Genomic DNA, 23,753 nt, shown 5'->3' with positions numbered 1-23,753 from the left:
GCTCGTGCCCTCTGATTGTCGCATAATGTATTTTAACATTATGGGGTACATTTATTAGGATTTTGTGTTGTGTTTGGGTCACAAAACTGACACAAATCAACACAAAATCTTTTTTTCCCAATTTACTTATAAGGGCAAAACTTGTTTTACACAGGAGGAAGTTTACTTGAATAAACTGAAAAAAATGCAGAGCACTGCACTGCATTACTTAGCACAAATGGGGCATTCTATGGGTGGTGGGTGGGCATTCCCATGCAGCCACACTTGTTTTTTGATGCAAAATCTTATTCACTAAAAAAAGTAGGCAGAGTTTTGCACCTGAAAATATCTCTCATCTTAAATAGGTACTATCAAGGAAAAATACACTGCATGTATGGTGTACTAGAGAACACACACATATAGAGGGGGAAAGTTTTAAAGCTAGCTTAAGAATTGTTTTTTTTATAAAACATATGCTAGACTCATACAGTCACCCTTCCACTGTGGTGCAAAGGTGTGTTTGTGGCACACGATTACCTGATTGTGCACCAGGGCCAGGGAAAGGGTAGGAGTGTGCCATATCTCTGTCAATATGTGTAGGAGGGTGGCCTGGTTTGTAGTGGGTACCTAAGTTACTTACACCTTATAGTAGGTCCAGTTATCTGTTATTAGTGAAATGTAGGCAGTGTTCTAGCAGCTTAGGCTGTCTAGAGGTAGTTGTAGCAGTGCTAGGAGACATGCAAAGCTCCTGCAATACCACTATAGTTACACAGTACTTATACACAATAAAAGACAATACTCAGTGTAAGTAAACAGTTCTATAATAGCGCACACAGTAGAAAATACAATAGATTGCAATCGGCGTAGGGGCAACACAAACCATATACTAAGAAAGTGGAATGTGTATCACAAATTCCCCCCTAGGCAAGTGTAGTGTGTAGAGAGGTGCTGGGAGTGTAAGAAAACAATAAAGGTAATTAATGTACCCCACCCCAGAGCCCAGGAAAGTAGGAGTAAAGTACTGCAAGTTTCCTCAGGACACACTACAAGTCGTGATAAGAGATTTTGCAAGAACCAAGCAAGACTGCAATCAACAAACAGTGGATTCCTGGACCTGAAGACCTGTGAAGAGAGGAGATCAAGTCCAGAAGTCACAGAAGATTCCAGGAAGAACAGGAGCCCCTGCCAACCCAGAAGATGGTGCAAAAGTGAATTCTCCTGTAAGAAGAAAAGTACAGAAGAGCACCAAAGATGATGGCTGCGGATTTTTGCATGATTAAGGAGATGTCCCACATCGAGTTGTTGGATGCAGGCTGTTTGCATTGCTGGATTCCGCCAACAAGCCTTGGTTCACACAAGTACGCGGTTTGCATCAAAATGGAGCTGCCTGAACCCAGGAGAGACCTTGGCGTCTCAACTCGGACTATAGAGACAGAGGGAGCTCTCAGCACTTCAGAGAGCCCACAGAAGACCAGGCAGCACCCACGGGTGTCCCAGGATTCACAGAAGCCCTAGGAGCTGGAGAAGATGCGGACCACAAGGGTATTGTCGCAGCAGGGGGAGCCAAGCTCTTACCTCCACCAAATTTGGACAACTGGACTTTAGGACAGTCCGTGTCACGTCAGTCCACCACCTGTGTTCCAGGGAGCACGCTTGTCATCAGGAGAGGAGTCCCAGAGTACCAGCCATCATCGTAGAAGGGTGCCTGCAGAAGCAGGGAAGTGACTCTGTCACTCCATGGGAGATTCCTTCAGTTCTTCTGGTGCAGGATGAAGACAGGCAGTCCTCTGAGCATACACACCTTTGAAACTTTTGCAAAATGCTGTATGGAGCTGAAGTTGCAGGTCATAGGAGTCGTCCTGGATACTTTGTTGCAGTTAAAGCAGTTCCTGGAGCAGTCTGTGGTTGATCCAACGGGCAGAAGCTGAAGCAAAGGATGCAGAGGATTCCTGGAAGAGTCTTGCACACTGAATCTGAGGAAACACCTAGAGGAGAGACCCTAAATAGCTCTCAGAGAGGGATTGGCTACCTACCTAGGTATGCACCTATCATGAGGGGTCTCTGATGTCACCTGCTGGCACTGGCTACTCAGAGGTCTCCAGAGTGTCCCCACACCTTGGAATCTAAGATGGCCAACGCCAGGGACACACTGGAGGAGCTCTGGGAACCACCCCTGGGGTGGTGCCGAACAGGGGAGTGGTTACTCCCGTTTCCTTTGTCCAGTTTTGCAGCACAGCAGGTACTGGGGGTCCCTGAACTGGTGTAGGCTGGCTTCTGCAAGGAGGGCACCATCTGTGCCCTTCAAAGCATTTCCAGAGGCTCTGGGAGGCTACCTCCCAAGCCTGTAACACCTATTTCCAAAGGGAGTCAGTGCTACACCCTCCTCCCAAAGGAAATGCATTGTTCTGCCTTCCTGGGATTGAGCTGCTGAGTCTCCAGGATGGCAGAAACCTGTCTGTGAGGTAGCAGCAGCTAGGGCTGCAGTGGAAACCTCACAGAACTGGTTTGGCAGTACCAGGGGTCCATGGTGGAGCCCCCAGGTTGCATGGGATTGGCCCCCAATACCACATATGGAATGGGGGGACAATTCCATGATCTTAGACACCTCACATGGCCATATTCGGGGTTACCATTGTGAAGCTACATATATGTATTGACATATATGTAGTGCACGTGTGCGGCGGCATCCCCGCACTCAGAAATTCCGGATAATTGGCCCTGGACTGCGTGGGGGCACCTTTCCTAGTGCAAGGGTGCCCTCGCACTTAGTAACTAAGCACCTAGCCATCAGTAAATGAAGGTTAGATATATAGGTGACTTATAAGTTACTTAAGTGCAGTGAAAATGGCTGTGAAATAGTGTGTGCACTATTTCACGGAGGCTGCAGTGGCAGTCCTGTGAAAGGGTTTGCCTAAGCTCCTTATGGGTGTCAAAAGAAATGCTGTACCCATAAGGATCTCCTGGAATCCCACTGCCCTGGGTACCTAGGTACCATATAATAGGGACTTATAAGGGGGGTCCAGTGTGCCAATTGAAATTGGTAAATGAAGTCACTAGCCTATAGTGACAAATTTAAAAGCAGTGATACCGTAAGTATTGAGGGTCTGACAAGCAGAGTCTCAGTGACACATTTAAGCACAATCCACAACACACACCTTAGGCCACAAACTATGAACACTGGGGTCCTGACCAGCAGGATCCCAGTGAGACAGGCAAAAACATACTGACATACAGGTAAAAATGGGAGTAACATGCCAAGAAAGATGGTACTTTCCTACAAGGGGGTATTCTGAAAGAAGTATAACATACTCGGCAGCATCATCATCTTGTAAAGAGCAGCTCTACCCATAAGAGAAAGGGGCAGCGTTCTCCATCTGGCCACGTCCCCTCAAAATCCATCGAGCAGGGGCTGCAGATTCTCACTAAGGAAGCGCTCCTGATCCCTTGTCACATATATCCCCAGGTATTTTAAGCCTTCCATGGCGATCGGTACATCACACCCTAGGGGGAGGGCAGGTGGATCTCCAGCCAGAGGGAACACCAATGACTTGGCCCAATTGGTCTGATAGCTGGAGTGATCCCCGAATATGAGAAAGATCTGCAGGATCCTGTCGACCAACCATCGGGACGGGTGACATACAGCAGAATATCATCTGAGTATAGGGAGATACGCTCCTCCCATATTGCTCCCAAGTCAATGCCCCTAATCAGGGGATCCTGCCTAATCCATTCCACCAAGGTCTCAAGTGCTAACGCAAATAGGATCGGAGAGAGCGGATAACCCTGTCTTGTTCTCCCGTGTAGGGCAAACAGTCATGACAATGTCGCATTGACCCGCATTCGGGCCAACGGTTGACTGTATAAAAGCCTGATCCAGGCCAGGAATCATGGGCCCACTCCAAACCTTTTAAGGACTGCAAACATATAAGGCCATTCAAAACTGTCAGCCATTTTTGCATAGAGGGACAGAAGCGCCGCCTGCCCCTCTGTCCAATGGTCCATCATGTGTAAGACCCCGTAGAGTCTCTGCAAATTCAAGCACATCGATCTGGACGGCATGAGGCCCAATTGGTCCGGATGAATGAGCTTAGTAATAAACGCGTGCAATCTAGTAGCTAGGACCTTTGCCAGGACCTTGACCTCTGTATTCAGAAGGGAAATGGGTCTGTAGAAGGCACATTTCACTACGATAGTCGAGGTCCACTAATCCAGCTTCAGCGCCCCTACCTCCTTCACCTCCAGAAACATGGCCAACATATGGTGTGTTATCTTGCTTCCCAGGCATTTAAACAACTCCACCTGGAGTCCATTCGGATGTGCCGTTTTACCTGACTGCAACCTCCCAGTGCCACGGTAAGCTCATCCTCTGTCAGCTCAGCATCCAACACTTCCCTTTCCTGAGCTGAGAGCCCCGGAAGCAGTATGTCCCGCAGGAGGTCAGCGCAATCCTCCTCCGTCATCTGAGTCACTGAGGTATAACCTCCTCATAGTATGTTGCGAACGCCTCTGCTATGGACTCATTTGTCTCACAGAGGGCACCGCCCCTAGACTCTACTACCTGACCCATGATCATTCCTTGTCCCTCTTGTCCAACCAAGCCAGCAGTTTATTGGCTTTGTTGCCCACATCATAGAGGCAATGCTGGGTCGCCAATGCATATTAGCCCACGAATGCTGTTCGGCCAGGGCACACAGCTGGTAGCGCTTTAGTCGTAGCTGGTGCCGAAGGTCACCCTCCACCCCCCTGTCCACCTCACAACGGGCCTCGAGAGCCACGATCTCCCACTCAATGGCCGGTGCTTGTAAATTGCAGTCATTTTTTTTCCCGCCGATCAAGTCTTGTGCGTGGCCCCTGAGTACAGTTTCCTCCCACATGATATTCGCTGAGTCCACAAACCCTAAGTTCTCCTCATAATATTGGGTGCCCCTCTCCATCCTTTTGTCCACAAAAAACTTGTCCCTCTGGTACCAAGGGTCAATTTGCAGAGGTAGAGTGCAGGACCATGAAGGACCCAGCAAGACGACCTCTACAGGGGAGTGATCCGAAATCCCTCTTGGGTAATGGGCTGCTTCTCGGAATTCGCCCACATGGGCTCCCGATGTGAGTAAATAGTCCAGCCTAGATGAACTGCCCTGGATGAAAGAGGTATAGATGTATTGCTGCTTCCCGGGATTTAGTGCCCTCCACAGATCTGTCAAACCAAAGGAGTCCATAAAGGACTGAAGCGTTGCTGAGGCAGGGGTCCCCTTCACATGTGAGAGCTTGTCTAACCCTGGGTAGGAAACCATATTCATGTCACCCCCCAGGATCAGAAGTCCTGGTGGGAAATCAAGCAGCAGGGCGCCAAGGTCTGTCAGGGTGGCGCCCTGATGTCTCGGAGGAACATATACCGAACACAGATTGAGGACTCGGCCTTCCCAAACATCTGAAACAGCCACATATCGCCCCAATGGGTCCCACCAGGTGCGTGCCAGGATGGAGGGTGCTGATTTTGTGAGGAGGATCCCCACCCCTCTAGAATCTGATGTGTAACCCATGTGTGCTACCAAGAGATACCCAAACCTGTCTAGAGCCTTATAATAATTCCCCTTCAGGTGTGTTTCTTGCAAGAGGACTAGATCGAGCTGTGCCTATGTAGGTATTGAAGGACTATGGTGTGTTTAATACGACTGCCCAGACGGTTCCCATTCCATAATATCAAAATAAGTGCACTGTTCCACGACAGAGAGAAAACAAGAAAGAGATCAGAGGTGGCGAAACTATACTGAGTATACTCAGGAGAGCCCTCAAGCACCCTTTTGGGTGACAGGTATCATCATCGGGCTTGCTCCTCGCCAGACTGGTGCTGCAATGCCTGGCGGGCCGCCCAGCATTCTGGGTGGCACTCAACCATAATAAAATTGCTAACAACGGAGGTCTGGGGAAAGAATTGAATCGAAGATGGAGAGTGTGGAACAAAAGACAAGACTCTAAAATTAGCTCTGAACCTAAGCCACTATTTTAATGCGATAGAAATTGGGTTCAGGCCAATATTAAAAACAAAAGTATCAGAGTGTTACTGGGAATAATGTACCGTTACACTCTAAAATCAGGGAAGGTAGTTCACCTAATCCTGCATGGTCAACATGTTTCGCGTCTATGTTTGGTCACAAAGTGATCCAGTGACGCTTCTTCAGGACCCACAAAAAAAGTCTATGATTATAAAACTACTTCTCCTATATATCAGTAATATTATCAAGTGCACATACAGTCACTTACAGAGTGGAAGACAGAATATGCCTAAGTCAATCGGTCAGTATAGTCGCCCATCCCATATTAGAGATTGGGCTCCCTAGGTCTGCGCTAGCATCAACCAAGGAAAACGAATTTGTCACGTCCTTGGTGTGTCCGGGAACCTGCCCTCTGCTGCGCGCCTGTAGGTTCCCATTCCATGTCATGACCCTAGGGGTGCATGTCATCATCCCTGCCATGTATACTCCCTCCTCCCCACCTGGGTCGCTTTGCTGCTCACCAGATCTGGTGTTCCCTCCCTGGCCGCTCCATCCCCGGCATTATTGCTCAGTAGCCCATAGATGTACAGTGTCATAGAAACAGTATACAACCAAAAACTGTATACCAACAATTCCCAACTAAACATTCCCCCCCGCTACCCCTCTTAGCGGGCTTAAAACTGCCCACACACCCCCAATCAGTGGAGTGTCTGTCGCCCATAATATCTTTAACACCTGCGTGGGTGGGCAGGCGCCATCGTCCCACGTCACTTCCAACAGTAATGCCAAGATAAAATGCAATTCAAAACCATCCCCCAATACTCATTACAGGCTGTGTGCCTCCTGAAAGTTCTTTGCAAGCACTGCGCCTGTTCCATCCCCAGTCGACACCAGGAACCACCACCACATGGGCCCAGTAGTCTCCTCAATGTGTTATGCCAACATCACCGTTCCTCACGACTATATTCCAGCTGCCTCCACTCCCTGTTCCTGTCTCCTCTGGGAGGAGGGACCATCCTACCCCCCCCCATTGCGGCCTCCTACGGGACTCTTCCAGCACTGCAAGGCCTTCTCCTCGTTTTTTTGACCTGACCTCCTGAAAGCTTTGGTGCCTCTGTTAGACCCTCATCTTGAAGTCTGGAAAGAAACATACAGTAACATACTCATATTGAAGATCTCCATGCGATCTGGCAGCCTGCAGGACGGCATCTTCATCTCTAAAGTAAATAATTTGTGCAATGATGGTCCTCGGGGGGGCCCCCGGCCTCGTGGTGGGATCGGAGCCCTATGCACCCGCTCGACCGTGAAGAACTTAGAGAGTCTCTTAGGACGCAAGGAGTCCACTATCAGGGTCTCCAAGAAAAACTCGACACTCGGGCCCTCAGCTCTCTCCGGGACCCCAACCACTCTAATGTTGTTTCTCTGAGCCCTCCCCTCCTGATCCTCCAGACGTGCCATTATTTTCTCATGCTCAGTGGTAAGGAACTGGACCTGATCCTCAATCCTCTTAGATGTAGACTGTAACTGGGCAATATCTGTTTCTCCGTTAATGACCTTCTCCGTGACTTTCTCAAGATCTGCGAAAAGAAGATTTACATCCACTGTGACCGCGTCCAGCTTGGGTTCCAGGGAGCTATGCAGATCTGGGATTGCCGCCATTATTGCACTCAGAGAAGGCTCATCCCCTGGGCCGCGGTCCTTCTCCTGACCCTCCTCAGCATCGCCTGGCACCACTGTTCCCCCCGCCGGTCTCTGCACTGCATATTTGTCCATTTTATTCACCTGGAGCAGAGGGTGCTCCTTGTTTCTGACCATGCTAGAAGGGCGATCTCACCGAGGAGGCCCGCCAGCAACCACTCCAGTTGCAGTCTCGCTGTGTTGCCTGCCTCAATACACTCCTAGGGCAAGGTCCACCAAGCCAGTCGGACCCCCTCCTATTTGCTGTGCCCACCTCTGTACCCCGCCGCTCTGCTCCTCTTTAAGACACCAGCTCCACTAATGTCTCTTCACTAAAAGGGGGAGGCAGGGCCCCCATGTCCCCCACTGTGCCAGCTGTGCTGTTGCCTCCGTAGAGAAAAAAGAGAGGGGATGGTTGAGGGGAAGAGGGGGAGACAACCATCCACAGCTCCCCCCTTGCAGTTCCAGCAACCCCCAGCGCGGGCCAACCCTGGGCCTCGGCCCGTGTGCACCGCACCTCTGACCCGTACCTCAGCCGCGGGTCTGCCACACAACAGTGGGCTTATTCCGGCCTCACCTCTGTGCCCCCTGCTCCTTGTGCTGTCTGCCTCCTGGGCTCCGGATGTCACCACCGCCACTACAAGTAGAGAGGGAGGGGGGCCGGGTACCAAAGACTCCGCCCGGCTCCAGCCACAGCTCCTCTGGCCAAGGTGACCCCAAACAGGGCCATACACACAATGGCCACCCTCTCCACTCCACCAGCCGATGCAGGTCTGGCGGCTTGGTGCACCACTTCTCAGCAGCCGGAACAATGTGGCTGCGCCGCCGCTAATAGGCCACAGGGCGCCCCGGCCCCTCCTCAGTGACTCTTGGGGCAAGATCGCCCCTGGGCCTCTGCCCTGCCAATGTGGTCACTCCCTGCCCTTCGCCACCATCGGGACGGGAGGCCGGATAATTGAGCGGATTTAAGAGGGATTAGAAAGCGGAAAGAGGAGCTCCGCTAAATGGCAGCCACTGTGGTCGGCCCGAGCCACATCCCGTGGCCTGCTAACTCATTTCCTCCTCAAAGGCTCAAAGGGCAACCCAGGGATTCAGTTTAGAAGCCTTCCTGCCGGCCTTCATCCCCTTTTCTTTCTAGTGCTTCGGCAGCTCAGCCTTTTTGAAGGTGTCAAAGTTGATCTGATCCATTTCGATCCATCTCCATGTTACATACAGGAAGGAAGGTAGGGCACTTACATTTAGAAAAGAGATAAATGAACCAATAGAAAACTAAGAAGGATAAAAAAAAAGATGTTAACTCTGGTGTCAAAATATGTATATTGGGACATGTATTTGTGTTACACAACTCACAGTATAGCACTGCACAAACACAAGTCCTGAACCGGTCCGCTGAACATCAATATGAGAAATTGGGTTATTGTTTCAAGGGAGGTGACCTCTGTTCAAACAATAGCCACAATCCCTGTCAGGGTGAACCACAAAAGTCACTAAATTAACCTGTGCTTAATGCTCTGGTAGCTTGGAACAAAAGCAGTCAGGCTTAACTTAGATGCCGTGGGTAAAATATTTATGTAGCACACAAACAGTAATAAACTTAAAACACAACACGAAAAATCCATACCAATTTACAAACATAGAGTAAAATGTAATACATGAATTGACACCAAAATGACAAACATCCAATCATTAGAACTAGAGTTATGAATTTTTAAAGCTTTTAGTAGAATGTAGCTCCTAAACTAAGCACCAACTGTGGATATCTAGTCGCGCGAGACCAGGTGAAGGTAAATAAAAAATATGGCTGACAGCGATGGAGTGCAGTTCAGATATGAAGAATGAATTGGGCCCGGTTAGCACTTAACTTCAGACTTAAAAGAAATTTTGTAGAAAATATTCTGAGAAAGTAAAGTTCAGCTGGGGCAGGGCTGCAGATGGTGTCCAAGGAGGGAGCGTGATAGTCTGTGAACCGCTGAATGAAGATTTCTTTTTTTAACTTAGTCTCGTTTTGGAAGTCAAAAATCTTCAGCAGGACAAAGCTGGAGACTGTACCCAAAAGTAGTTCCAGGAAGCCAGATACCCCTTAGCATGAGACCGCTGAACAGAATTTGCTGCTGTGGAGAAGAACATAGCAGGAGCTACCACAAAGTCAGGCTGACAGGCGATGCACCTTGGGTGGATAAGCAGGTTGGTCCCAGTCTTCCCTCGGTTAGCCACAAATTCCAAAGTTTTGGATTTTGGCTTTGTGTCAACTTTATCATTACCAACAAGGATCTAGGACTGGGGGGGCACTACTTGGGGAATTAGGACTCCCTCAGGCTGGGTCCAGGTGCAGGTTCAAATGATGGGAGCCTTTTATGTCCCAGAGGTTCTGATCAGCTGGTCAGAAAATTAGCTCTTAGAGTCACTTTGGTAGTCCTGGGTGCTGGTAAAGAAGCAGGGCTCAAGCAGCACAGTAAGTCTCAGAGGGTTTTATAGACATGGTGCAGGCAGCAAAGCTGTTGTTCCAGGTGGGATTAAGTAGTTTTGTGGAGCACACAGCAGGCCACACCAGCAGGCAGTCCTTTGAGAGTCCTTCTGCAGGTCCAGAAAGTGAACTGAAGAGTGGGTCTGAAGGTTCCCTTTTTATGCGTGGTACCTTCTTTGAAGTAGGAGACATTTCAAGTTCCCCTGCCCTGGCTGTAGACTGCCTGCATGAACAATGCATGGTGACAAGTCCTTTGTGTGAAGGCTGAGCACAGCCCATTCAGTTGCATGAGGAGTTGTGCCCTGCTCTGCCCCCTCAGCTTGCCAGTGGTTGGCTCATTCAGACATTCAGGTACACCTAATCCCTCCAACTGCCAACTATAACCAGTTATGTGATGCAGAGGAGTCTGCAGGCACCAAATAATTTAGGGCGGAAAGAGGTAAGTTTTCTAAAAGTGGCATTTTCAAAATTGTAAAGTAAATTCTGACTTTACCATTAAAGAGGAGTTTGAATTGCAATTTCTCAAACAACAAACGTGAAATGCTTATCTGTTCCCAGTCAAAAGTTAGCACTTATTTTTTTTAACTTTATTTTACAGCACATCATGATATGGTAATCACTGTCAAGATACATTGTTGACAGATACTTACTAGACAGATGCTCTATTAGCATGACATTCGACACAGTTTACTCCAGTAATGCATAACTGTACATATGGTTAAAGACTATAGCCTTCCACAACACTCATACCTACTGACTCAGGGAGGTCGGTGGCCAACCCCTTCAAAGTTTTCACAACATGTCAGTACACCAAGATGCCTACAGCAGCACTCAGGGCAGCCACACAGTGAATAGCATCCTCAGAAACTTACAACTGAGAGAGAGTTATCTCTAACCCTGTGATACTGCCTACATCCTCACTTTGCCCTTTCTGCCTGCTGCTGTTACATCATCACATGGACTGGCAAGGAAGACTTGATACAGCCCTCAAATATCCTTTAGAGGGCTGCGGATCCACATGAGATCCTGGTACAGGTCAGATTGACTGCTACAGTATACGATCTCCGCGTACCACTCTTGCAGTGTTGGAAGCAGACCCTTTACCCAGCACATTAAAATCCTGTACTTTGTCAGCATTAAACCCAGAGCTACAAGGCATCTATAGGTCTCAGGGAATTCTCTATCATAACCCAGCAGTACCAATGAGGCAGACAGTGTGATATTCCTACCTGTGAAACCTCAAAGGTTCCCGAAGACTGCAATCCAATAATGTTGCAAGCCAGGGCAGAACCAGTCCACATGCATAAAACCAGAATTATCCATACACAGTGAGGGCAGCATTAGCTGTAGCACAAACCATAATAAAACAGTCAAGCCAGGGCATAGTACACCCAATTAAGATACTTGAAGTGGATTAGTCGATGGTGGCTGTTCAGAGAAAATAGTCAGGACACTGGAGTAGCAGGAAGTCTGTGGTCTATCACTTATCACCAAGTCTAAGTCCTCCTGCCAGTTCTTATGGGCCCTGCAAATACCCAGACAACGCGCTTCTGTGAGCATGCAAATAACTTGGCTATCAAGCAATGGGGTGTACACACTTGCAACAAGTACGTCAAAGCGGGCAACTCTTGTGTTTCAGCCAACGTCTCTACTCGTAGGTCTTGAATCATGTGGTGCACCGTATAGTAATGGAACTGAGTTAGTATGGCAAGTATAACAGTTTGTTTGTTCACATTATCCCAACTACGGAGGAGCCAGTCTGCAAAGAAATCACCCATGCAGCGCATACTCAGCTACCCTAGTCCCTTCACCATGGTCCTTTCTTATCTAAGGGGACACTTCATACACCACTCTAGTGGTATCTGTGGTGAGTAAAGCAAAGGTCTAAACTGTACTTCTACCAGTTTCTTCCATGAGTATTGCATGGTACCTACAAGGTCCATGGTATGATAGTGCTGGGTCCACCTGTGAAACAATGTACTGGCCAAAGTGAGCGAAAGAGCAGTGTTACATTCTAACCTGAGCCTGGGCAAGTCCCTGAACCCAGCCAGCAATGGCTGAACATGCATCATGCAGCTCTATAATAAGCCTCCAGGTCCAGAGCATTCAGACCATTGGTGGCGTAGGGGAGAGTAAGCCTGTTCCAGCTCACTTGTGGCTGCTTACCAGCCCAGGACAGATGCAAGGCTTGGAAAACCATTCTAGGGAGTAAAATTGGAATATTAGCAAATAAGAACAGATAGCAATGCAGTTTTCATGATGGTGATATGGCCACAGAGTATTAGGGGTAAGTGTTTTCAATACTCAACTGCCTCTGTGAGGTGCTGCGCTGACCTACCATAGCTGTCCATCATAGATACAGCTGGGTCCGTATGCTTGTATATATTTGAATGCCCAGGTTCCGCACCGAGTCAGTTGTCCGCTGCAGCGGGTACTCATGTTCCACTTGTGCTGTAGTGGGAGTGGGAGGATTTTTCCCAATTAATTTGCAGCCTAGTTGCCCAAAAACAACTACCTACCTAAGAATTGGGTATAGGTTGTGCTCTGGATTCCTTATATAAAGCAGCGCATCATCAGCATAGGTAGAGCCTATGAGGTTGTAGTGTGGAAAGCAAAGACAATGGTGAGCATGATATTCACATAGCACACAGGCCAGAGGCTCTGCAACTCGTGCATATAACAACAGCGACAAGGGGAAACGCTGCAGATTAACCCTTGTGTTGACTATAGGATTCAAGACCATCCCATTGATGCAGACACATGAAGTAGGCTCAGCATAGAGCACCTGAACAACTTGTAAAAACACATTGCTGACTCCCACGCTTCACAACACAGAGAACATGAAAAAAAACCACTTGACAGAGTCAAATGCATTTTCAGCATAGAGAAAGACAGCAGTAGCATGCACATTCAGATAAATCCTGCCTGCTCCAGGTCCCCTTACACATGACAATAGAGGCACTAGGCGTTTCACCAAGATCTTGGCAAAAACTTTGGTGTATGTATTTAATAATGACAGACTACCATCAATCTGCTGGGTTTCCTGGCTTTAAGAGAGTGAACAACAAGGCTTCTCGCATCTTAGGGGCATGCAACCATCCTTCATCATCTCTTCAAACAAAGTAACCAAGTGCAAGACTAGTTTATCCTGGTAGGCTTTATAAAAGGTCACCATCAGCCAATCTCTACCAGGTGCATTTCCACCCAGCATGTCCTTCAGCACAGCTACTTCTATCTCAAAAGGGCGGAGTTGTGCCATAAGACACTCTTTATGCACCATCATTAGCCACTTCATGGTAATGTGTGCAATGTAGATGCTGTAGCCTGCTCGTCATGCAGGAGGCATGAGGCATACAGATCATTATAATAATGACAAAACTAGTCTAATAACTGATCAGACACATGAAGAGGCACACCCTGTTTGTCATTACTGGACCGTACTGTGCTATCTTCATGATGCGGCCAAACAAGCTCCACTACTTGTTCATGGTCCGACACTCCCTGTTTGACCATGTCCAGTTGCTCTGTTTGCTTTTCTAGATGTTAAGGACATCCTAGCCACTCGGAAGGTGAGGGTATCGATCTTACCATGTATTGTAGTGAAGCTGTCTTGCATGGCTGTTACTATGTGACGCAACTTGTCACTCAACTCAGCCGCCTGAGTATCTGGACCAGCCTCAGGTGCTACTGCACCTTCCTCACGAAGCTCGGGGGGGGGTCTTCTGCAAAACAAAATGTAGCTTAGGATGTGTTTTATATGTTTTGCCCATTGTGGTCAGGTGTCCCTAGGGCTGTACGAAGAAGTGTTGCCTGCCGTGCAGTCGCAGCAAGGAACTCATCCAAGCAAATAATGCTGCAAGGCACCACATGCCAAATGCTAGGCCTAAGGAGATGCACAGGTGGCCTGTAGGATGAATCATATAATGTGGGCACAATAAAGCACTTCTGTGTCTTGCCTGCCCCAGCATAGGCACTCCACACATTGAGTCGTTCAGTGCCCAGTACTTCCAGGAACAGAGTGCAATAGAAGCAGGCCAAAGCGTTCCCAAAAAAACAGGGGATCCACTAGCCTGTGTCCCAATGCCCATGCCCATGGGCGACCTGTTGAGCCCCCTCGCCTCCAGCACTGCCAGGCTCAGTACAAAGAGGTCTGAGGTATCCGGCGGCTACCAGTATTTCAGTCACACAATTGCAGCTGGCACTCAAGGAGCCAACTGTGTTGAGCATGCGCTGGGACACCAGGTGCTTCTGCTATGGGGTGAAGCAGTTCATTGGGGAGAGTAGGCCTCTTTGCCACTCTTGGCCCACTGGCAGGCCATCCCCAATGCCTGACTGAGCACATGGGCCCCCACCGGCATACCAGCGAGAATGGACTTTTGAATTGCCATGCGTGCTGTCGTATTCACTACCTACAGCTTACCTTAGAGGTGGAATATACAATAAAAAGGTAGTTTAAGGTTTTCAAATGGTTTGTGTTTCCAAGTCAAACTGGCAGTTCAAAGCTGCATTCAGGTTGCAAAGGCAGGCCTGGGACATGTTTAACAGGGCTACTTAAGTGAGTGACACAATAAGTGCTGCTGCAGACCCACTAGTAGCATTTAATTTACAGACCCTGGGTATATGGTATACCACTGTACAAGGGACTTATAAGTACTTAAGTATAAGTGAAAGGACATATAAGTAATTAAATATGCAAATCAGGTCCATGCCAATTTTGCCATGTTTAGGGGGGAGAGCACAAGGACTGGTTTGCAGTGGTAAAGTACACAGAGTCCAAAGGCCAACAAAACCAAATGTCAACAAAAAGTGGAGGTGAAGTCAAACGTTTGTGGAAAAGACCACCCTATGGCTGACAGGTCTAATATTCAAGCTAGGGATGCTGCAGGTGATTTTACTAGCACCACCATTAAACTTTATGAAATCTAACAAGATGTCTACCATCACCTTGCAATGGACCAGCCTCAACATGTGTTTCTCTGTTCATGTCTGCCGAAAGCCTCATCTGTTTGTCATGATGCTCTCCAGCTCGAAGACAGTTCATTGTATATTCAGGAATACTCAGATCCCAAAGGTATGGCTGTTTTCCATGTCAAGGGAGTCATGGTTTACCCTTACCTCGTTTGGTAACTGTGCCTTGGATTGAGTAGTCAGTAAGGGACATTATTTTATGGTTTTCAATTAAACCTGATTATAACTGATAAAGCACCACCAAAGGGAATATCAGCTTTTCAGTAGAGACTGCTAAACCCTACATTTTGCTGCACTTTTACTGCTTTGAAACACTCTAATGTCACACAGTAAAAGAGAGAACCCTACCTCTAAGCCCTTTTCTGTGATGGATGCTTCCGCTATAACCCACTCAGGCCAAGATAAGGCATTTAATATACCTACGCAACTATCGGTAAGGTCTCTTGACTCCTTAGGACCTACTTCACTTAAATTTTCAAAACCTGGCTCACCTTATAGAACTTCAGGTCATGATGTATTATAGTGACCAGCAGGTTCACACCTAAAATATTAGCAGTGACTCTGTCTGGTGCAAGGAACAACACTATGATGTCATCCTCTTTCACTAAAAGTGCTACAGATTTTTTCCAATGCTCTGATACAAGTACTGCAGCAACAAAGATCACATATCACTTTGCATATGGATACCTCCAGAATGAATGTCCTCACAATACTACTGTTCCTAGGTTTCATTCTGATGGTTTTAAATGCATCACTAGAAGTGGTGTGTGCGTTAGTTTTGCTGACACCATGCTGCTTTTATCCCACACATTAAATTATAAAATGGACAAATTAGTCTATGAGCTGTAGACAGTGCTTGCTCCAAAACACTGCAAGCCAATCACTGTTCTGTGTTTCCTAGTATTTGCAGAAGAAAGTGCTATTTCAGAAAAAATAGGTGTATAGACTGGTTCCAAGCCTGTGCACTAAAGTATGAAATGTATACATTACTACTCCAAGATCAAGTTGAGAGTTCATTTGTAAGTACATTGGGCCAGATGTAGCAAAGAAACATTTTGCGACTTGCAAATAGCGAGTCATAGCGACTCGCTATTTGCAACTCGCAAAATGTTATGCAGAACGGTGTCTCAGACACCGTCTGCGAGTCGGTATGGGGTCGCAATGACCCACCTCATTAATATTAATGAGGTGGGTCGCAAATTGCGGCCCCATACCGACTATGGGCACTCACAAACATGGAGGCCTGCTGTAGTCAGCAGACCTCCATGTTCGTGACTGCTTTTAAATAAAGCAGTTTTTTTTTTTTTTAAGTGTAGCCCGTTTTCCTTAAAGGAAAACGAGCTGCACTTAAAAAAAATCCGAAACCTTTAGTTTCGGTATTTTTTCAGGGTAGGTAGTGGTCCCTTGGACCACTACCTGCCCTGAAAAAATAATTTGGGGTCCATTCACAAAGAAGAAGGGGTCCCATGGGGACCCCTTCCAATTTGCGGGTGGGTTACATCCATTTGAAGTGGATGGTAACTGCGACACCATTTGCGACCGCATATGCGGTCGCAAATGGTATTGCATACCACTAGGAATCGCAAATAGGAAGGGAACACCCCTTCCTATTTGCGATTCTGAAATGCATTGTGCGAGTCGGTCCCGACTCGCAGAAGGCATTTCTGCATAGGAAAATGCAATTTGCGACTCGCAAACGGCAGTTTTTGCCGTTTGCGACTCGCAAATCCTTTCCTACATCTGGCCCTTAATGTCAAAAAGAAGATTGGAATTTATTGTTCAGAAACAAGGCTTCAAACATAATGGGGGTCATTCTGACCCTGGCGGTAATTACCGCCATGGCGGAGGTCGGCGGTAGCACCGCCAACAGGCTGGCGGTGCACCGCTGGGCATTCTGACCGCAGCGGTTCAGCCGTGGCCAGAAACGGAAAGTCGGCGGTGTACCGCCGACTTCCCGCTGCCCTTAAGAATCCTCCATGGCGGCGGAGCGCGCTCCGCCGCCATGGGGATTCTGACACCCCCTACCGCCATCCGGTTCCTGGCGGTTCTCCCGCCAGGAACAGGATGGCGGTAGGGGGTGCCGCGGGGCCCCCGTAAGAGGGCCCCACGAATAATTTCAGTGTCTGCTTTGCAGACACTGAAATTCGCGACGGGTGCAACTGCACCTGTCGCACCTTCCCACTCCGCCGGCTCCATTCTGAGCCGGCGTCCTCGTGGGAAGGGTGTTTCCCGCTGGGCTGGCGGGCAGACTTTCGGCGGTCGCCCGCCGGCCCAGTGGGAAAGCCAGAATGACCGCCGCGGTCTTTTGACCGCAGAGCGGTCTTTCGGCGGGAACCGCTTGGCGGGCGGCGACCGCCGTCCGCTGCGGTCAGAATCACCCCCAATATCACTTGTGCAACCCCCTGAGAAGCATTTAATGGAAACATGTTGAACTGTGCTTTTTCTTTTCCCTTAGATGGAAAATGCCCTAGAATAGTGCACCCTGCCCACATCACAATTTGCACACCTGCCCACAGTAACAAAATAACACAGCGCTTTAAAATAAGGAAAGGCCACATGATTGGTAAAAATTAATGACAAGATGTCCTTGTACTGGGTTTTAAATAAACACAAATCTCTGTACCCAAAGCCCAAGAATGTTAAATAAACTTAGTTCATGGTGTGTACTAAACAAGCAAATGACACAGGGCATCCTGCAGGTTACAGAGTTTCTTTACTACCTGATTCTCTTCTTCAAACAGCAGCATTGTCGCTTAAGTAACTTTAGCTACCAGTATGCATGTTAATTCCTTTTGAGGATTCTCCCCTATGACGAGGTAGAGCAGGAATGGTCCTAGATTAGACAGTGATAACACATTTATTAGCTCAGTTCCTTCTAGGTATCTCTAGACAAAGAACAGGGCAGTGTGGTACTGGCTTGCAATAATAGAGGCCATTGTGCCTTGTAATGTATAGCTCATGCTCTAAGTAGAACATATTAATTCCGCTTTACCATTTTTCTAAATAACAGAGCTGCAGGAAACAGTGTTAAATGCCTCCTATTATCCTTTTATCTACTTCAATGAGGTGCAAACATTTCTTTATCAATTTCCATCCTTTTATCTACTACAATTAAATTTTAGTGGAGTGAAAATATATCTTCGTTCATGCACATGTTTTATATGATATGGGACTGGACTGCTGAGAAGAGTGATTTTGGATGGAGCAAAAACAAGTAACTACAAACCAAACACTTTTTGTTAACATTGGATAGCAATGAAAAAAAAATAATAATAATTCACAACAGATAGAAACTGAAAACAGCAAAGGCTGTGGATTATGAATATCTCAACATTCAGTAAAAGTCAAGGGTTAAATCTGCCAGAGAGAGTGTCTCCAGTGCTTGACCTGCGGAAGCCTACCTATAACATTTGCAAAGAGAGCTGTGGGGTGTTGGATCTGGCCTTCTCTGCATGGTCATCCTCAAATGTTTTGCTTTCCTCCTCCCACTTTTTAATGAATTTATTTTTGCTGCCCTTAGGAACCTGTGCACTTTACCACTGCTACCAATGCTAAATAGCGTGTTCTCTCTCCCCTAAACATGATAATATTAGCTTATCCGCAATGGCTTATTTAATTTAATTGTAAGTCCCTGGCAAAGTGCACTACATGATCCCAGGGTCTATAAATTAAATGCTACTAGTGGGCTTGTAGCACTGGTTGGACTACCCACTTAAGTAGGCCTGTAAAAATGTCTCCGGCCTGCCATTGCAGAGCCTGTGTGGGCAGTTTAAACTGCCATTTTGACATGGCAAATAAACCTTTTGCCAGGCATAAACCTTCCTTTTTAATACATCTCCCCTAATGTAGGCCTTGGACATCCCAAAGGCAGGGTGCAGTGTATTTTAAAAAATGGACATGTCCTGGCAGTGAAAAACTATTACATTCATTTTGCACTACTGCAAGACCTATCTGTCTGATAGTATAACTTTGGAGTTGCCTTATTACATTTTATAAGTGCAATTTCCAAATGTAAAGAGATAACCCCTTCAAGTTCTGAGTCTCTGGAATTCTAATTTAACATTCTAACTCACAGAATTTAAGTTACAATTCTGAATCCTGGTGTTTTCCTGCCTTTGCTATTTGGCACCTGCAGTCTGCTTAGGTATGGGTGTATTTGGCAGTTGAGCTTTGTGTATTCCTCGGACACAGCCACACACAATAGGAGCTTAGGTGTGACTTAATAGGCTATTACTGGCAGGATAGGAGGGAGGAGCTGAGATCAGCCTCCTCTGCACCTTAATAGGTTGAGTCCTGTCTCCACAGAATGGGCTCAACAACCCTGCATTGTCACTTCATCCAGCTTGGAGTCAGGGCAGCAGAGACAGGGAATTCCTTGCACTTCAAAGACAGTGTCTAGTAGCTTCTCCCACTTTCCAGAACCAGGGCACCAGTATCTAAAAGAAGAACTTCAGACACCATCACTTTAGTATACTTCTGGACCTGTGGATGCTCTACCAGGAAGAAGGACTGCTGTGCCGCTACAAGGAATACCACTCTGCTTGACTGCTGCTCCACAAGGAACTGATGTTTGCTGCTCTCTTGCCTAGGGAAGAAGAACTGGACCTGCACCTCCGTCTTGAACCCAGGACCCCAGATTGACTCAAACGTCTAGGCAGCTGGCTTCCTAATTTGAGCCTCAGGAACATAACAGGCTCCCCACAGCTCACATACCCATCTTTAATGAGTTCCTGTTCTCCAAAGGGTGCCTCTCAGGTCCTGGGCACTCGGGGTGGCTCTCAAGATCTTAAAGTAAAGTTGTGAGCTCTTTGCAACTGCAAAGGGCCCATTCATCATAGGACCACTCACTCACACGGAAAATCAGCATGAGCCTCCTCAAGTCCAACGATTTGCAGAACAAGCGTCAGCCCTCATGGACCACCAACATGAGACTCCAGCCTGTCTGTCCCCAATGCCCAGTCTGAACCTTGCTCTACCAAACCACTACCAGCGATACTATTCTTGCTCCTGGTGACCTTCTTTCACTGGAGTGGGAGACTTGGCATAACTAGGATTGTGGTTACTGCTTGACCAGGGTCACATCATAGTCAACCAGTAACCAAATGTCTAAAATGGGGCAACCCCACCAATCTAGCTTTCCCCTTATTCCTTAAATATGTACCTCCAAGTAAGGGTTAGAAAATTATGTTCCATCTTTGAATTTTGGCACTTGTAGCTTCTGGTTTCAAAACAATTTATTTTCTTTCATGCTTTTCCTGACATATGTCGCCCAAAAATGTCTTTTTAGATTCTTTCTAAAACTCACTTTACCAACTTATTTGCAGCCCAGTAATGATGAATGGTAGTTGACAGAGTGGCTCTGAAATGTACCTTTTCACTGGTACCTGCCATTAGGCTTTGAGACACTGGCCATTTCAGCTTGTAAGGATAATTTTGTGGTTAGACTCAAATAGATTAGCATTATCCTCATTTCTTTCCTATGTCCAATTGGGGTTATATGTGATTTGGCCTTTTCTATTTTTTTGTCACAAAGGGATTTTTGAACTTGTAGTATGGCAATGTACAAACATTCACTTTCAAGCAAGCAATATGTGACATATGTTTTGCTTTTTATTAACATTATTAGAGGAACATTTCTAATGTGTGTGTATATATATATATATATATATATATATATATATATATATATGGTCTATGTCTATATATATATACACATTTGTTTGAATTTACAGTGTTGTAAATGGTACACTTAGGATGGTCAAAGTGAGTTTGTAAAGGATTAGAGAAATGTTCACATTATGATTCTCCAAGCTGACTTTTATTGGATTCACTGGAGTGCATTATTTAACTAGGGTTCAATATTCAACCAACAAGAGGATACACAGACTCAGAAGATGGAAGAAGAGGTTGTGGATTTCCTACATGCAGCACATATTATGGTGCTCACACTAAGCCACTGTAATGCCAGCAATATCATTTCAACCAACATTAGCAATCAGAAATAACTAGTTGAAAAAACAACAACAAACGTATGTGAGGAGATGTAAATGTAAAAAACCATATAACCTGAAACCACAGGGCAAGAATTGTTGCAGGACAGATACAAGAAGGCATTGACCTGTAATCATTCATTGCTTATGGAGATAATTTTATTTTGGGCAGAAGTCGAGAGTTAAGAAGCTGGAACTTGAGGCACTGAAACTGACATCCATGGGTTCTATCAAAAGCACCATCAGTAAAAAGTAAGTTGCGAGTTCCAACACATTAAGTGTGAATTTTGAGTGCACTAAAACAATTGAGTGGCTGGATTAAGAGACAAACAACTGAGCAAATAATGATTGATGATTAATATTTCTTTGAGTTACACAAACACTAAGATGGGAGCCCTCCTCCCCAACGGAACGCTTTTTCAGACAGCAATCAAATCTAGACACTTGAAGGTATTTACAAAATTTCAGGAAATGAACATAGTACTATTTTCCAAGGGATAGCATCAAAACAGTTTTTCTATAAGGTGCTCAAAATGAAAAAAGTAGTTGCACAAACCTGTGGCAAACATTCATATTGTAAGCCAAGCCAAGCCAAGAGCATGTTTGAATTGCTCAAACACCAACCATATTTGGGGAGATTCTGTCTGTTAAGAGATACTGCCAAGTGGGAATACTACTAGCCAGTTCTTTCATTTAGCCAGTTGTGTTAGATATGGGCCCCATTAAACATAGTCTTAGTAACCATCAATTCTGAAAGTACTTGAAGATACTAAGAAATGGAACCAGTGTGGGTTCACTGAGGATCAATGGGGCAAGTCATGTCATGATGAAGGAACTGTTAGTTAGTCCGATAATTCCAGAAAGTACTCAGGCACTGCTTTATGTTAACACAGTTTAGCCTAAAAAAGTATGCTGCTGGCTAGTGCCATCAAAAGATGGCGCAATCTGGCACAAAGGGTGGGCTAATGTCATGGAAAATTACGTTAGCCAGGTGGGGGTGGCAGTATGGGAGTAGTGGGTTTAGGGTAAAAAAAATTACATTAGGCTGGTTAGAGTAAAAAAAGATGATGCATTTATTGAGGCTAAACCTACCATACCACATGACTCCTGTCTTATGAAAGACAGGAGTCATGCCCACCACCCCAATGGCCAGCACAGGGGACATGGCCATTGCACGGGGGGCCATTTCTGGGCTCCCTATGGCACTTTAAGAAAAAAAGCCATATACTTACCTTTACCTATCTGTACTTACCTGGGATGGGGTCCCCATCCTCTACTATCCCTTTTGTGTGGGTGTCCCTGGGGGCTGGGGAGGGCACCTACGGGTCTATTCCATGGTGTTCCCCTAATGCCTGCCCTCACCCAGGTGTTAAATAATAGCGTTAAGCAAGCTAGCGCCAATATTTAGGGCCACCTACCTCCTGTGTGCATTTTTTTCATGGGAGGATAAATAAGGCGCTAGGGCCTTTGAGCCATTTTTTGCCCCGGAATGCCTACCTTGCATCTCATTGACGCAAGGTAGTTTTCCGCATGCCCAAAAATTACTTTAACTCCAATATTTTGGCGCTAAACATGTCAAGCGCCAAAATATAAATATGGAGTTAAGTTTGCGCTGGATTTGCATTAAAAAAATGACCCAAATCCAGCGCAAACAGTGTATAAATATGACCCACCCTTGAGAGTCAATTCCAGTGGACTACACAACAGTTATAAACAGTGACATTGGCAGTGGTGTGGAAGGATGGTGTTGGTAAAATTAATGTAGATGTATGGTCCAGTAAGGCAGTTGAGTGCAATGAGGGCAAAAACATTTATAATCCACAAAGAGTGAAATCAGGGTCTAGGACTCTAACTGGACATTGCCGAAAAGATCAGATCTTGAATGCTGCCATGTGTTTGAAGTACCTGCAGAATAATGCAAGAGGTACGCTCAATTATGTCCTTTGAAGTCAGTGTCACCTGCTTGTATGGGGTAAAAATGCAAATTGCAAGACAAGACATCAGATTGTGATGTACATGCACTTACTACCTGAGCTCAGCATTTTGGAGCTGCCTCATGCACAGAGAGCAAGAGATTTAAATTCATCTGATATCTGAAAATAACAGAGGGGAGTGCAATCTATAACAGTGGCAGAATACGTAGGGAGAAACCAAAGGAGAGGGGAGAGATTAATTTAGCCAATCTCCACTGGGTGACGCACTGAAACATCACTTTTAAAGGCCTTGGATCAGAACAAAAACATGAACTATTGGAGGATCCGCACGATCCATGCCATTATGACCGTAGACGGAATACCACCAGAAGGCTGGTGGAATTCTGTCAAAGGTCATGGCGGCGGATGACAGTAAGGTGGTGCTGCTGCCAGCAGCAGCGCCATGCCAGCAAAACATTGTTTGCATGTTGCATGATACGGCCTGGTGGTGTTCTGCTGGCGGACGCTGCTGCTGGCAGCAGCGCCGCGTCCCGTCTCCTGCCGGAGGACCCCCTGAAAGCAGGTAAGTTGGGTTCTCTGACAGATGAGGGGGGTCGGGGGTGTTGTGTGCGTGAGTGGGTGTGTGTGGACTGTGTGTGAATGCGTGCAAGCGTGTGTAATACGTGTGTGCATGGGTTGGTGTGAGTGTACGTGCATGTTGTGTCGTGAGATTGCGTGTGTGCCTGTATGTATGTTCGTGAGTGTTGCTGTG

Source organism: Pleurodeles waltl, chromosome 5, assembly GCF_031143425.1.
Source record: "Pleurodeles waltl isolate 20211129_DDA chromosome 5, aPleWal1.hap1.20221129, whole genome shotgun sequence".
NCBI classification, from domain to species: Eukaryota; Metazoa; Chordata; class Amphibia; order Caudata; family Salamandridae; genus Pleurodeles; species Pleurodeles waltl.
This window is presented reverse-complemented; position numbering follows the sequence as displayed.